At 38.5% G+C, this 13,946-nt stretch overlaps 1 protein-coding gene across 1 annotated transcript in view; it reads left to right on the top strand.

Annotated features, from left to right (window-relative positions):
- The window catches only part of POLR1A (RNA polymerase I subunit A), a 2,269,619-nt gene that overhangs the window by 1,444,101 nt on the left and 811,572 nt on the right, over positions 1–13,946 (top strand). The window lies entirely within an intron of this gene.

Below are 13,946 nucleotides of genomic sequence, written 5' to 3'. Positions count from 1 at the left end.
AGATGTTGTGGGCACACTCTGCCTGTATACCACTTGTGTTTAGATGGTTAAGATAAGGTAACATCCATCTAGCCATGGGGAGTGGGCTCTCAGCTCTTAAAAGTCAAGCTGGATACTGAAGTCAGCCTGAAACTGACATCTCTATAATTTGACTATATCCAGAGCCAGTTTGTGTTCAGATGGGGTCCTAGGCAGGTAGTGGACCACGGTCTCCCAGCAACCATTTCAAGGTCCCATTACTTGGCTGTCTCTCCCCTCAGTTGCCATAAACACTGTTCAGACCTTTCAGCATGCATACTATTTTCTTCTTTACATTTATATTGATTGCAGAGATTTGATTTAAAACCTTTATTTCAAATTTTATAGCAGAAACACCGACTGACATTAGATAAACAAAACAGTTTTGCATTGAAAGCATATTTAGCATAAGTATCAGTAAACTTCTCTTCACTTGAAACTCACATTCATTGAAAATGCATTGAAATTCACATCCACTGAAATGCATCTGGCCAGCGGTGGATTATATGTACATTATTTCCACATACATCCAGCAATTAAAGTTACATTCTTGACTGCATCCTTTTCTCAAAAAAATATTAACAATAATAAAAAACAAAGTTGCATATTTCAAATTTTTTTTCACACAAACACACAGTAGTCAAAGTATTCCAACTTAATACACACATACACATACACACACACACACACACACACACACACACACACACACACACACACACACATATATATCACTCCTGCAAAGCCAGATTAACTAGTATTTAAAAATGACTAGACTTTGACACTTTGACTTTGGGAGTATAAAGTACCCCCAGAGCCCCCCCCCCAACAAAAGCAGTTATAGCCACTTTGTTGACTATGCATACCCATGATTGTTATGAAGAAATAAATTACATGTACTGTACTGGTAGCTTTGGATGAACTATATGAAACTTGACTGTATGATGATCACTAGCATCACACAGTAAGATCCAGCCATGCGTAACGCAGTTTAAACAGAAGAGTACTTATGAGAGTATAAGAAATATTAACGATCTGATAACATATGCTAAGTCATTAAGCACATTCTCTTCAGAAGTAAAAGTCATCTGAATAATTCTACAGAGTTCTTACTAATGCATAGGTTGCTGCTTGCAAACTTTACATTTCGGTATTTCATCTACAAATTCGATGTCTACTGCCCTTGAATAAATTGTCTATATTATATTAAAAAATTGGTGTGCTGGTGATACTGCCATAACATTTCAAGAGCTAGATGAGCTATGCAGTAGAGATTGGCTGGCAAGCAACAACAGTTTCATAGTTACTAAATATGCTATGCTGGAGACCATTAAGGGGTCTAGCCCAAATTCCCAGTTTCTCCATAGCACTGTCTAGCTAAGAAACTTGCTCAGTTTCACACAGTAGGTAAATGAAGGTGGAAAGATTCAAACATTGCACTCTTACCACAGGAAGCAGTTGATAAACAAGTCGGAGCTTTAGCCATCTGTGCTAACTGCCCGAGTGACAAGTTTCAACTAAATGCTGAAATCCTTTACAATTGGATATTGCAGAGGGATTGTGACATACATGCCTCTTAACGTGTTTGCTCAAGAAATCTGAACAAAGTCTAAAATAATGGGGGACAAAGGCCTAAATATAGGGACAGATTTTAAATATTGTTCTTATAAACTTAAAAATTGCTTGAATAACTGATTTTGTGTTAGCATGCGTTTTCTGAAGGATATGAAATCTGAAACTCAAATGTGTGTCATTATTTAGTGATGCCAGTTCTCAGTGATTTGTCAGAAAAACACAAATTTTATTTAGAACAGACCAAAAATGTAAGGGAAAAATCTGGACTGTTGAGAGGTACGGCATCACAGATGGACTGTTGAGTGGTACTGCGTCACGGATGGACTGTTGAGAGGTATCACATCACATTAGGTTCATAGCTGTATACTAGGATAACGATCACGAGGACCAATATAAGCCTAGCCATGCAACCCAACCCAGTTGCATCCTATTGTAACATGTACATCTTAATTGGAGGGGGATTTTAGTTAGGATGGGTATGTTAGGAGATTGCTAAAAAGTTATGTGAGGGGATATGTTAGTTAGGGAATGTTTACTGCCATCTTCTGTCTGTAAGAGACATGGGGTCCAGCCTGGGTATGAATTTATGATTTCCCATCCACTAGTTGGTGTTGCATTTGAATACGCTTGGAGATGGACTGTACTTCACAAGGATGTGTAGCCTGTTTCAGAGCATGGGGATCCCTTGAGACACATATCTGCCTTGCCAGAATGTTCTGTTTATGCTGCAAGCAAAGTTCAAATCCTTGGACTTTGTTTTGTGGTACTCAGTTTGCAGATTTGCAAAAGTTCCATCAGGATTGGATCTAAGGATATCTTATATGCCAAGCACAGATTACCTCTCAACAACATGTAAGAGACATGAGTATATACAGACAGGGCTCTGAGGCGATCTGTATAGGACAGCGTGTTAATACCCTGAATTCCCTTGGCAAGGAGCCTCTGTGGACATTCTAACTCTTGCATATGCCAAGTCATATACATGCCAAAAGGGGCATTGTACTTAATGATGGGTTTGATAAGGGCCGAGTAAAGTGTACTATAGCTTCCTTGGACCTGGATGTCATACTCTTACTTATAAGTTGGGTGACATATAATGACTTTCTTACCACTTTGGCTACATGTTAGCAAATGACAAGATTACTGTCTACATATGTTCCCAGATCTACGACTACCTGGTCAACTCTTAGGGATGTCTTAATGGAGTAATGTGCCTGAGTGGACATTTCCCAAAAAGTACTGTAATGCACTTCCTTGCATTCAGTTTTATTCCATGGCTGATTAGAACCTCATGCAGGACATCATTATCATGGGTGGATTTTATGATAACTCCCAATTTGTCTGTGAACTTAGTGAGCCAGTGGCCCTTGACATTAGTCTTGACCTTTGAAAAGTATATGCCAAACAGGAGTGAGCCCAGCACGGACACCAGTGATATTCAGCTGGTGGCCTGCCTATTGGTTCAGGTGGTCTCACCAGTCCTGACTTCTTGGTTCCCATCTATGAGCCAGCTGGCAGTCCAGCGAGTTACGTAAGGATTAATGCCAAGTTTCAGGGATTTTGTCCACAATACCTGAATATGCCTAGTTTAAGAAGTTTGTCCACATTACCTGAAAGGGATATTGTATTGAACACATATCCAGGTCTAGGTAGGTGGTATGCACCATTTTACCTTCATCCATTACTTTGGTTATCTTCTCAAAGAAGTCTTCCAGGTTTAGTAGGCATGGTCTTCCTTTGATAAAACCAAACTGAGGTGGGTCCAGTGTCTTGTAGGTTGCCAGTGTGTTCGTTGATCTACCTTTGAGGTTTTGGAAGTAGCTGTTTAGCCTGAAAAGCTATCTCGACCTTATAATTGACCGTGTTGGATTTAATTAATACTCTTAGTTTCCTGTTTAGTGTAATTAGTGAGGTGTTGTCATTATGAGAATTCCTGCTTGTGACTTTGGCCATAACGTATTTTCCTTTTGTTATATACCTTGTTAAGATTTTTACACTTTGAGCCCCTCTGGAGTGCTTCCCAGCTCAGATAGACTGGGCAAACACCTTCTGCCACAAGATGGATGACTAGCCATCTTAATGTAGAAGCACAGGAAAAACGGATCCTCATTTGCAATGCACAACAAACAACTTATTCCCTAGCTAAATTGCCCCTCTATAATGCAGTTACAAGACAAAACAGTTCAAGTACCAAACAGTAGGTGAGTTGTAGCAAAAATACACTTTAAATGCACAGAAAGTTGCAAAATACAGGGAGTGATCACATAAACAGTGAAGAAGTACAGTATTTCAGTTTAAGAACTTATCTTTGCTTGTGTGGCACTGGATTTAGTAGAAACACTTCTTGAAACACATTCAGGGTGCCAAGGTTTGATGTGCTCTTTGGAAAAGAGGTTATTGTTTTCTTCTGTGTTTTTCAGCTGAGATAGACCAGACCACCACCTACTGCTACTAGGTAGAATATCCCAGTCCTCTTAATAAAAAAAGCACAAAAATATTGCTTGAGAGAGTGTATGCTACCATAAAGCAGCTTTAACAAACTAGCTAGACAAGGTGATTTCAAGTCAACCAGACCAGTAGTAAGACGGTTTGAGCAAGTGCAGAATTTCAACCTTAAATGCAAAATAAAAATGCACAAATAAAACACAAAATCATTAGTCCATCGCTTAAATAGCCTCTGGAAGTGCAAAAAATATATTATTAAAATGCAATATGGGAAGGGTTTGTGTAATGGTTAAAATCTTTGCCACACAGACCCAAGCTATAGAGTTTGATTCTAACCTGTGGTTGCTGGGTAAGCTTGTAATAGTTTATAGACTGATTGCCTAGTATTTATCTGTGAACCTATGTTAAGACTTCTATAATGCAACATGTTTGGACTGTGTTACATAATCCAGGCCTATTACTAAATTAAATCATTCTTTAATTCAATGAATAAAGCAAAATAAAGACAGTATAAATGGTGCAGCAGCTTTTGTTCAACAACCCTCAAGTCATACAAAAATCAAATGCTACTGTGTAAAACATATGGGGGTCTTGCCTGCTTGTAGGACACCTACATCTCATTTTGTCCTTCCTGTGTCTTCTATGTCATCAAGAATAGCTGTCCCATCTGATATCACAGGTCTGACTATTTGAAAAATGGCTAACAATGCTGTATTGTTGCAGCATATTCCTCCAAAGTCAACACAGCCAGATCGTGGACGGTCCTCTACAGGGTAATGAATCAGGTCCCTGCTAGTCATATCAACATTCCATTATTTGGCTGTCTCTCCTTAATTATCATAAACATTGTTCAAACCTGTCAGTGCATATACTGTTCTCCTCTTTACTTTTACAGTTATCACAGAGATTTGGATTTCATTTAAAACTTTTATTTCAAATTTTACAGAAAAAAAACACTGACAGACATTTTCTAAATAAAACAAAACATTCTAATATTGAAAACACACTTAGCATGAGAAACCATAAACTCCCCTTCTCTTAAAAACTCATATTTAGAGAAACTGCATATGGCAACCCACTAAACTACAAGAGACATGCTGAGATTCATACTTCAATAGCATATAGTGATGTACTAGCTAGTGTGTATATGAAGAGTACAGGAATTTAAAAAACAAATGAGTAATGCATTTACTAATAACCTGGGACAGCCCTCTGGACACAAGTGTCCCTTTTTAGGAGCAGCCCAGGAATACACTCTGCTAAAGTAACTTGGCAGAGCAACATAGAAGACAAATGAAGTTTGATAGAATCAAACCATGTACCACAATAAAAAGGTCTTTAACACCTCATAGCCTTCTCAAATGCACTAAGTGTTAGACAAATTGTTAAAGCACAAACACAGTCCATTCACATGTCTACCTGCAAAACATAAGCTAAATAAAATGTGTTCTTAGTTAAAATATCATTAAACTCAGACTTTATTCTATCCAGTTTATTCACAACTAAATAATAAACACACTGTCAGCATTTAACAGAACAAGAACACCAAGGATCACATCCAAGCAGCATGAGTAATATGATGATGCTCCAGTTTACTGTAATTTCTTTCCTTCCTTCCATTACACTTTAATTATTCTGGTTCATGAGTAGTTACTATACTATGCTTGCAGTTCAGGGGACCATTGAGTAGCCTATCCCAAATTACCAATTGTTCCAGAGCACTGTCTGCTTAAGTGACTTGTTCAAGGACAGGGCAGGGCATAAATATGAGGCAAAATCACTGTGTTCTGCAAAACTGGAAACCGATAAGAGCATATTACTTTAAATCCCTTTAAAATGTTTTGCATTTACATGTATTTTCAGCATCGTCATCAGCCCCCTTTTTCCCATTCTCTACATGTTATTGGGTGTCTTTTGAACTGTCGCCATCTCTCTCGATTTAGTGACACACTCCTGCCTGACTGTCACAGATCTTCTCTCATACAATCCATCCATCTCTTTGCTGGATGCCCTCATTTCCTCTTACCTTCTTCCTCTCTCTTGCAAATCTTCTTCACCAGATTGTCTTTTGCTTGAACCATGACAATCTGTTGTCTGTGATCTTTTCTGTAACAGGAGCTACTTTGGCTTCTGCTTTTATGTGCTCATTGTTTCATCTGTCCCGCAGTGTGCATCCTGTCAGCCTTCTCAGCACTTTATTTCCGTCATTATTTTCATCACATCTAGCTTCCTCAACTGCTCTGCATTTATTACCCAGGTTTCTGTACCATACAATAGCACTGGTTGCACCACTATTTTGAACACCATACTTTTCAGCTTCTTTGGCATTCTTCTGTCATACACAACACCTGACACTCTATGCTAGTTGGCTGCAGCCCCTCTGATTCTAGCTTTGACCTCCTCGTTCAGACTTTCCTTCTCCTCAACCACCCCTCCCAGATACTTGAAGCTGTTAACCTATTCTGTTATCTTCTCTTTTATCTCAGTTCTCAGCTTCTTCTGACTTCCCAATTTGCTGTCATTACCACTGTCTTATCTGTACTTGGTTTCATCCCATATGCCTTCAGTTTTGCATTCCATTTTCCTATCCTTTGCTAAAGTTCTTGCTCAGAGTCTCCCTGTAATTGCCACATTGCATACAGCAACTTTGTTGACCTGTCCTCTCTGATCTGGATGCTAATGTAGTTCATCACCAGTATGAACAGCAGTGGGCTCAGAGATGAATCCTGGTACACACCCACTCACACTGAGAACCCTCCTGTGAAACCAAGCAATGTTCATACTTGAGTCATTGAGTCCTTGTATGTAGCCTGCACTAATTCTACCAGTGTTTCTTGTACTTTAAACCATCGCAGTGCTACCCAAATTAGCTTTCTTGGGACCTTGCCATATGATTTCTCTAAGTCTAGGAATGCCCGATTGGACTGTTTCCTCCTCTCTAGCTTCTTCTCAGCTATCTATCTTACTACAAACATCAGGTCATTTGTGCTGCTTGCTAAATTAAGATTCATATCTCACATTCGTATGGTACAAGTTTTGATGCTGTGTTACCGTGACTTAGCTAAACAGTGCCCCTAACCTGGGGCATTACACATACATGCTTACTGAGAAAGGAGACTATGCAACACTGTAGTAAAGAAATTCCTCCTCTTCCAGCCACCTAACATTCAGGAAAGAAATTCAAACTATCTAATTGCAGCCATCTGATTTTCAAATCACACACATCACACCTCATTACATGCATCTCCATGGTTTGCATGAGTTTCTGGGAACTGGAAGATAAAAAATATTTATTTTTTTAACATTGTACCTTCTTTAAAATAGCAACAGCCTTTTTTAATGTTTTTACAGTCTTGGGGAGTAATCTGCGGTGGTGGTGCTGCGGTAGCGTTGTCGCCTTATAGTAAGACGCTGTCCGGTTCGATTCTCAGCTAGAGCGTCTTCTGCGTGGAGTCATGCATGAATGGGCATACCTTCGTTGAAGGTTGTGCGTCAGGGCTGGTAACTCGGCACGTAAAAATCAACTACCAATCATTAGTGGACCGGAGTTCTGCTGTGGCAACCCCTAACCAGGAAAAGCTGAAAGACACAAACAAATAGACAGGTCTTAGGGACTTTTTTAATGTTTTTATAGACAGGCCGTAAGTAGCTGCTTAAGTTGCCTTGTGCTGGATCTGATTCTGCATGCAGCAGTGACTATGCTTGTACGATTTTGGCAAGTTGCTTATCCACCTCTGCTATGTGTAATATATTATGTAAAACAAATCATATATGAGTGGATGTATGTATATACTGTACATGCACGTACACATGAACAAACACACAGATTTTGTATGTGTATATCTATGTATATGTCACTTCATCCATAACCTATTTTTGCACTTGCAGTTGGGGTGTCACATTAACAGCAATGCTAGCTCTGCCCCTGTTGTTTTCCCATACCATACACACACCTATGGCCAATTTATGCACCCAGTCCACCTACTACATGTCTTAGGAATGTGGGAAGAAACCGAAGCACCTGGAGAAAACAGGGAGAACAAGAGGATTCCACACAGAAGGTTCCCCAGCCAAGAATCGAACTGGAGAACCTCTTGCTACCCAGTACACCGTTGTGCCATATATATATATATATATATATATATATATATATATATATATATATATATATATATATATATGGTTCTAGGATGGAAGATCGACAAGGAAAAGACCGACACCGACTTCACCGACGCGAAAACACCGACACAGAAATAATCGACACTATAAACCACAGGTAAGGGGTTTAAAATTCGTAATCAAGCCTACCATGTTCAGGTAAGGGGTTTAAATTTAACACATGCATAACACTGCCACCTTACCTGAACATGGTAGGCTTGATTAGCGAATTTTAAACCCCTTACCTGTGGTTTGTAGTGTCGATTATTTCCGTGTCGGTGAAGTCGGTGTCGGTCTTTTCCTTGTCGATCTTCCGTCCTAGAACCATATATATATATATATATGTGTGTGTGTGTGTGGTTCTACCTGAGATGGTTGACAGGCCATATGATCGACACTCATTTGGTCGACAATTAATTTGGTCGACAGGCAGATTTGCCCCCCTCCCCAATGTTGTGCGACCCTGGATTTGATATATATAGTTAGGGGGGTGTGGGGGGCACAGCCCCATTAGTGTGGGGCTTACCACATAACATGCCTGTCGATCAAATGAATTGTCGACCAAATGAGTGTCGATCATATGGCCTGTCGACCATCTCAGGTAGACCCGTGTGTGTATATCTTGTATATCTTGCAAGAATGGAAATCTCAATGAACAGCTTGCAACTTGCATGGCAAAAGCAAGGGTTTGAGAAGATGAGATGGTGGAAGACATTGTTCCCTATGTGGATATTATTGTGTTATTGCAGAAAGAGAATTGGCACTTAAAGGGCAAATATACATCAGTGGTTACAGAGATGGTGGAACTAAAGTTAAAGCAAGTGGATTTTGAAGATCTGGGCAGCTGCTGAAATGTTTGTATCATTGAGGTACTCAATGCTTTTTTGCAGGAAAATTTGAAAGTTTGAACCAGTTTACATACTGTGCAAATTAATCTGAGAAAACACATAGAAACATAAGATTTTTGTTCCAGGTGGTGAGGATATGATTAGTGTGATGAAACAACTGTGGCATATTTTGTTGAGATTTGAAAAATACTAGGTGAAGGATAAATTCAATGATAGATGAATGGAATTTAAGAATAGCTGCATTTCTACTACTTAGCTACAAAGAGCACAGTTTGTGATATGTAGCTTAACAGAATTGTATGTTTGGTTGTTTTACCTGGCAGTGTTTCAGATGTACTTCCCAAATGGATTTAACACTTTATTTGATTTGCAGGGTACAGTACAGGCTCTGCATGAGTAAGACCCTAAAGGAAGTTGAGCTCAATGAAGTTGAAGTGTTTGACTGATCTGACATAAACTTTCTGTTCTGAATAAATTACGTATTCTTAGAAGACCTTTCCAGAAGGAAGAGTTGAACTTTTTTACATCTGTGATGCAGATGGCCGCACATACTTCAGTAAAGCAAGTTGTATGATGTGAAGAGGGATAAGAAGTAACTGTGTCTAATTGATTATTAATGAACATATATGCTGTGCTGTTTAATGGCTGTTTCCATTCTGTTGAAGCAAGGTAATAGCTTAATAATTGAACAAAAGTCAGAAATTGCTGGATAGATTCACCTGTTTTGAGTGGGGGACCTTCTCCTTGTAGCACTGGGTGAGCAACAAGATCTATGATAAACTATAAATGTTACTGTGAATGAATGAAGATTGCTGAGAATGAACGTAAATAATTAAATGTATAGAAGCCTTCTCTGGAATGAAGACTTCTGGACTGCTAGACTGTATACAATGTTGACCCAGAAGACTCTGTATATTGAAGCAGATTGACCAAAGAAAAAAGAAGATGGACATTGAGTCCGTGTTCATAACTTTACAGTAATGATGGATTTGTATCTGTTCTTAACTACTGCCTTCAGTTTAGTTAAAGGTATTAACAGCTCAGTGTTAAAATTAGAATGGAAATGTTTTCAGCTGTGGGCATGAGGAGTTAAGGTATAGACCCTTCCTTAGTTGCTTTGGGTACACACTACAACTTTTGCATAAGTTATAAATATTGTGATTAGTTAATTAAGTGATTTGATGGAAAATTGAAACATTCTAAATTGCAGTGAATGACATCTGCTTTTAATTTTTTTGTATTAAGTTTGGAGTGACCAATGGGGATAGTATGAGGCACCTGGCATTTTCTAACAGTTATTTGATTGTGGGATAGGCAAGCTTGTCTTTTGTGCTTACTGTAAAAGTTTGTTGTGAGTTGTTATTAATTTGCTTTGAATTTAACAATTATAATTATGACCCTAAGAATAGGAGTGCTGTGGCTGTGATTGTGGTGGAATATATTTACAACTTCATGGGCTGCAGTACCTTGGAATCCCGTTAACCTGAGGAGTACAGAGGTGTGAGGTTACAATCTGCAAAAATGCTTTAAATTTATAATGCCAAGTTTCAAACATTACTGCCAAGGGTCCTGATAAACAAATGTTTGAGCTGTTTCTCAAGTAATTTTTCCCTAAATTGATACCATTCTGTGGCATTGTCCTGTTGGACATCCCTTACACAGTTTTGTCCAGGTTATAATATTATTAATGTTGAAACTGGAAAAGGACCGTCCAACCATGCATGTTTAAAGGTCATGGTAAAATAAAGTGTACAGTGCTCTTTTAAGATAATAATACCAATAAATGCCCATGTGCCTTGTATTGCACCTGAGTTTAATATAACATAGTGGGCCCGATTCCAAAAGTCTTGCTCTCAGTGGACGTAACCATTTAACACTGAGAGCAGGTCTTTTGGAATCTGGTCACCAGTGTAAGCCTGTTTATAGATAGACCTTACAGCAAAGTAAGTCACTTACATCAAAGATTGAAACGATACTAATTTCATGAACTTTAATCATATTTTGACTTAGGAATGGGGTCTATTCTTGTCATGGTATTTAGAAACTCAAAAGATTTGGAGAAATTAAATAAAAGAGCAAGTCTTTAGAAATCAGGGCAGATTTGCACTGAGAAGAACTCTTTTTGGATCTTTCCAGTGTGTAATGCAGTATTGGTGTTTTGTAAATTTCATCATTCTGTTTTGTGCGTGTGCGAGAGAGAGAGTCTGATGTGTAAACTAGATTAAGTAAGCCCAGTATTGGTAAATATAAACTATGAGTTTATACAGTCAGATCAGACAGGTTTATTCAAGGCTGTCATATGTAAAATAAAAAACTTTTCTTGATATAGAATCTTCAAACTGAGAAGATGTCAGTATTTATCTTGAGTTTGAGTACAGAAAATGTCCTTCATGTTTGAAACCCTAACCATATTTTCACTGACCTTGTGCAGAATTATTCCATGAATCCCAAGTTTAGGTTAGAAGTTAAGATTAAGTTTCAGTTCAGTTTCCGTTGCTCAGAGGCACTACACATGGTGCCATCTCCCCTGTTCTACTAGCATTATGTTTAGAATATCTGGCACAGATTATTCAGTTGCCCCCCCCCCCTTAAAGTATTCATAAACATGGTGTTAGAACTGCTAGCAATCACTTTTTGATTTTGATTTTCTAGTTTAACATTCAGAAGCAGACCTGCCTGTCATACCCCATCTCTTTACTTTATGGACAGAGTTTGGATAGCTGTCTCAGTAAAAGGTCAGTCCCGAAAGTATTACAATACTAAAGATCAGATTTAGCTAAGTAGAGCTTTTGTCACATTCCCTTAACATAGATTGGCATATCTTTGTCATTATATATCTTGGAGTGAATATTTTTCATTCATTAATACAGTACATGGGCACCTGAACTGAAGGAATACCAGACACTTTTAACATTGTCAGTACTGACTGTGAATAATGCAGATATAAAATAGTCCTTTAAACTTACCTTTTTACCTCCATTGCTGTAATAATGTTGGTATAAAAATACCTTGTATCCTAACTTTGTGCTTCCCCTGAAGACGTGCAGAAGACAATTCTCAATTTTTAACTATAGATAGAAGCTCCCAAAGGTAATCCATAGGAAAATTAATGAGCCTATAGTTTAGAGGAGTAGAAGTGGCCTTATACTGAATTGTATTTTAAGAGCTCTGCAGTTTAGGGCAGTACATTTTCTGATTAAACCATCCTGACTTTTTTTTTCTCTGTGGATTGCATACAAAAATTGCCATGTATATTACTACCTGGACTCCGTATTTGATAGCATTTCTAAGACAGGTTACGAGTGAACAGTTATCTATTCAGAGGAATATTTTCCCAAGCCTGTCAAGAATCCATTAATTTGGCTTTGTCTATATTTTTAAGACAGGTAAATGCTTGAATAAGTTACTGTAGTATCAGTGCATCAGGTTCATTATTCAGGCTACATAACTGACAGCTATCATCGCTGTAGATTCTTTTTTTGAGCTGACTAGCGTAGTATAAGTCTTTCCCAATAGCTGTTTTCTGGCAATATAGGCAGGCTCAGAAATGCACTTTTATTTTGTATTGTCCTGTCCTTCATTAAAGAACATGGATGTTTTTTTTTTTTGGTGAAGGTGGTCCTGGGCTCTAGTCTCTTCTTGCTGAAGCTAATGGATTCCTTTGACACAGCCAGGTAAGAGTTGCAGTTGCTTCTAGTCTTTCTTCCATCACACACAAGTAGACAATGACCCCCCCCCGCCCCCAAGTCGAGTGCTGTATTAATAGTTTTCTGAAAAACATCTATTGAATGAAGACGTTCACCTTCAAATTTGCAGCTATGGAAGGCCAGTTTCCCAAATTATTGCCAAAGGTATCTTATGAAATGCTAAACATCTGGGCATTGATTAATTTCATTGGACTTGTTTTACCTTAGGGACTGGTCTGAAATTTCTGAATTATGACCCCTGCCCACCAAGACCCCATTCATTCTCCTGACCCCTGGCATCCTAGGATACCAGGAGAGGGAGTCAAGCCATAGATCATGACTGTCATTCAGCAGAGGTCAGGAGATAGTTTTGAGTGCTGGTAATACTAGCCCCTGTTGACCAGAACACACTGTGCAGTACCTGCTAAACCTGGCATTAATGAGTGTGCATTTCTGCATATCCATGCTGCCTGACTAGAATGAGTACATTCCATGCCAGATTCGCACCTGCCATGCTCTTTTGTACAGGATCTACAACCTGGGCCTTCTCCCGGATTCAACTTGTGCAACAGAAAACCACCCATGTCCTTCCCCTCAGGATGGGTCAAGTCATTATAGATCAGTCACTCTTATCCTTCCCTAGCCAGCATCTTCAGTGCTCAGACTTCTAACTGAACTATTGATGTATGGAGTGTGATCAATGCAAAAAAACTATGCCACACTCTTAGCCCAGATTGAATTTATATGATGGTATTGTTATGAATAAGGGGAAGATAAGCAGCAGTTAGACAGTCAGCAAGGTAGGGAGAATTCTTTTTCACAAAAAAAAATTGTTTCCTGGGAAAGCTATTTGGGACTTTAATGATCTTATCAGTGTACCCCACCACTATTCCTTTTAGTTTGTAGTACAGTCTCTTCCAGTACTGAACGGTTTATGTACTAATCATTTTGCTTTGTCTCCAATCAGAAATGGTTTTAGACTGTTTGAATTGGTTTGTTTAAAGAAATTGATACAGTGGAGATTATAGTCTTTCCACTATCACTTGTGTTGTTTGATGCAAAATCTTCATATACTGTTTGTTTACTAAGCTTTTTGATGAAGATGGTTGTATGAATTGTAATATTTGTCCCTGTTTCTTTTCACTTTCATGTTCCTGATTTACAGTAGTCTGTTTGGTATCACTATATATATATGTTTAGCTAATTAAAGTAATAT

Source organism: Protopterus annectens, chromosome 2.part1 (assembly GCF_019279795.1).
Source record: "Protopterus annectens isolate FY-2018-M chromosome 2.part1, PAN1.0, whole genome shotgun sequence".
In the NCBI taxonomy this organism is placed as follows: Eukaryota; Metazoa; Chordata; order Ceratodontiformes; family Protopteridae; genus Protopterus; species Protopterus annectens.
This window is presented reverse-complemented; position numbering and strand designations above follow the sequence as displayed.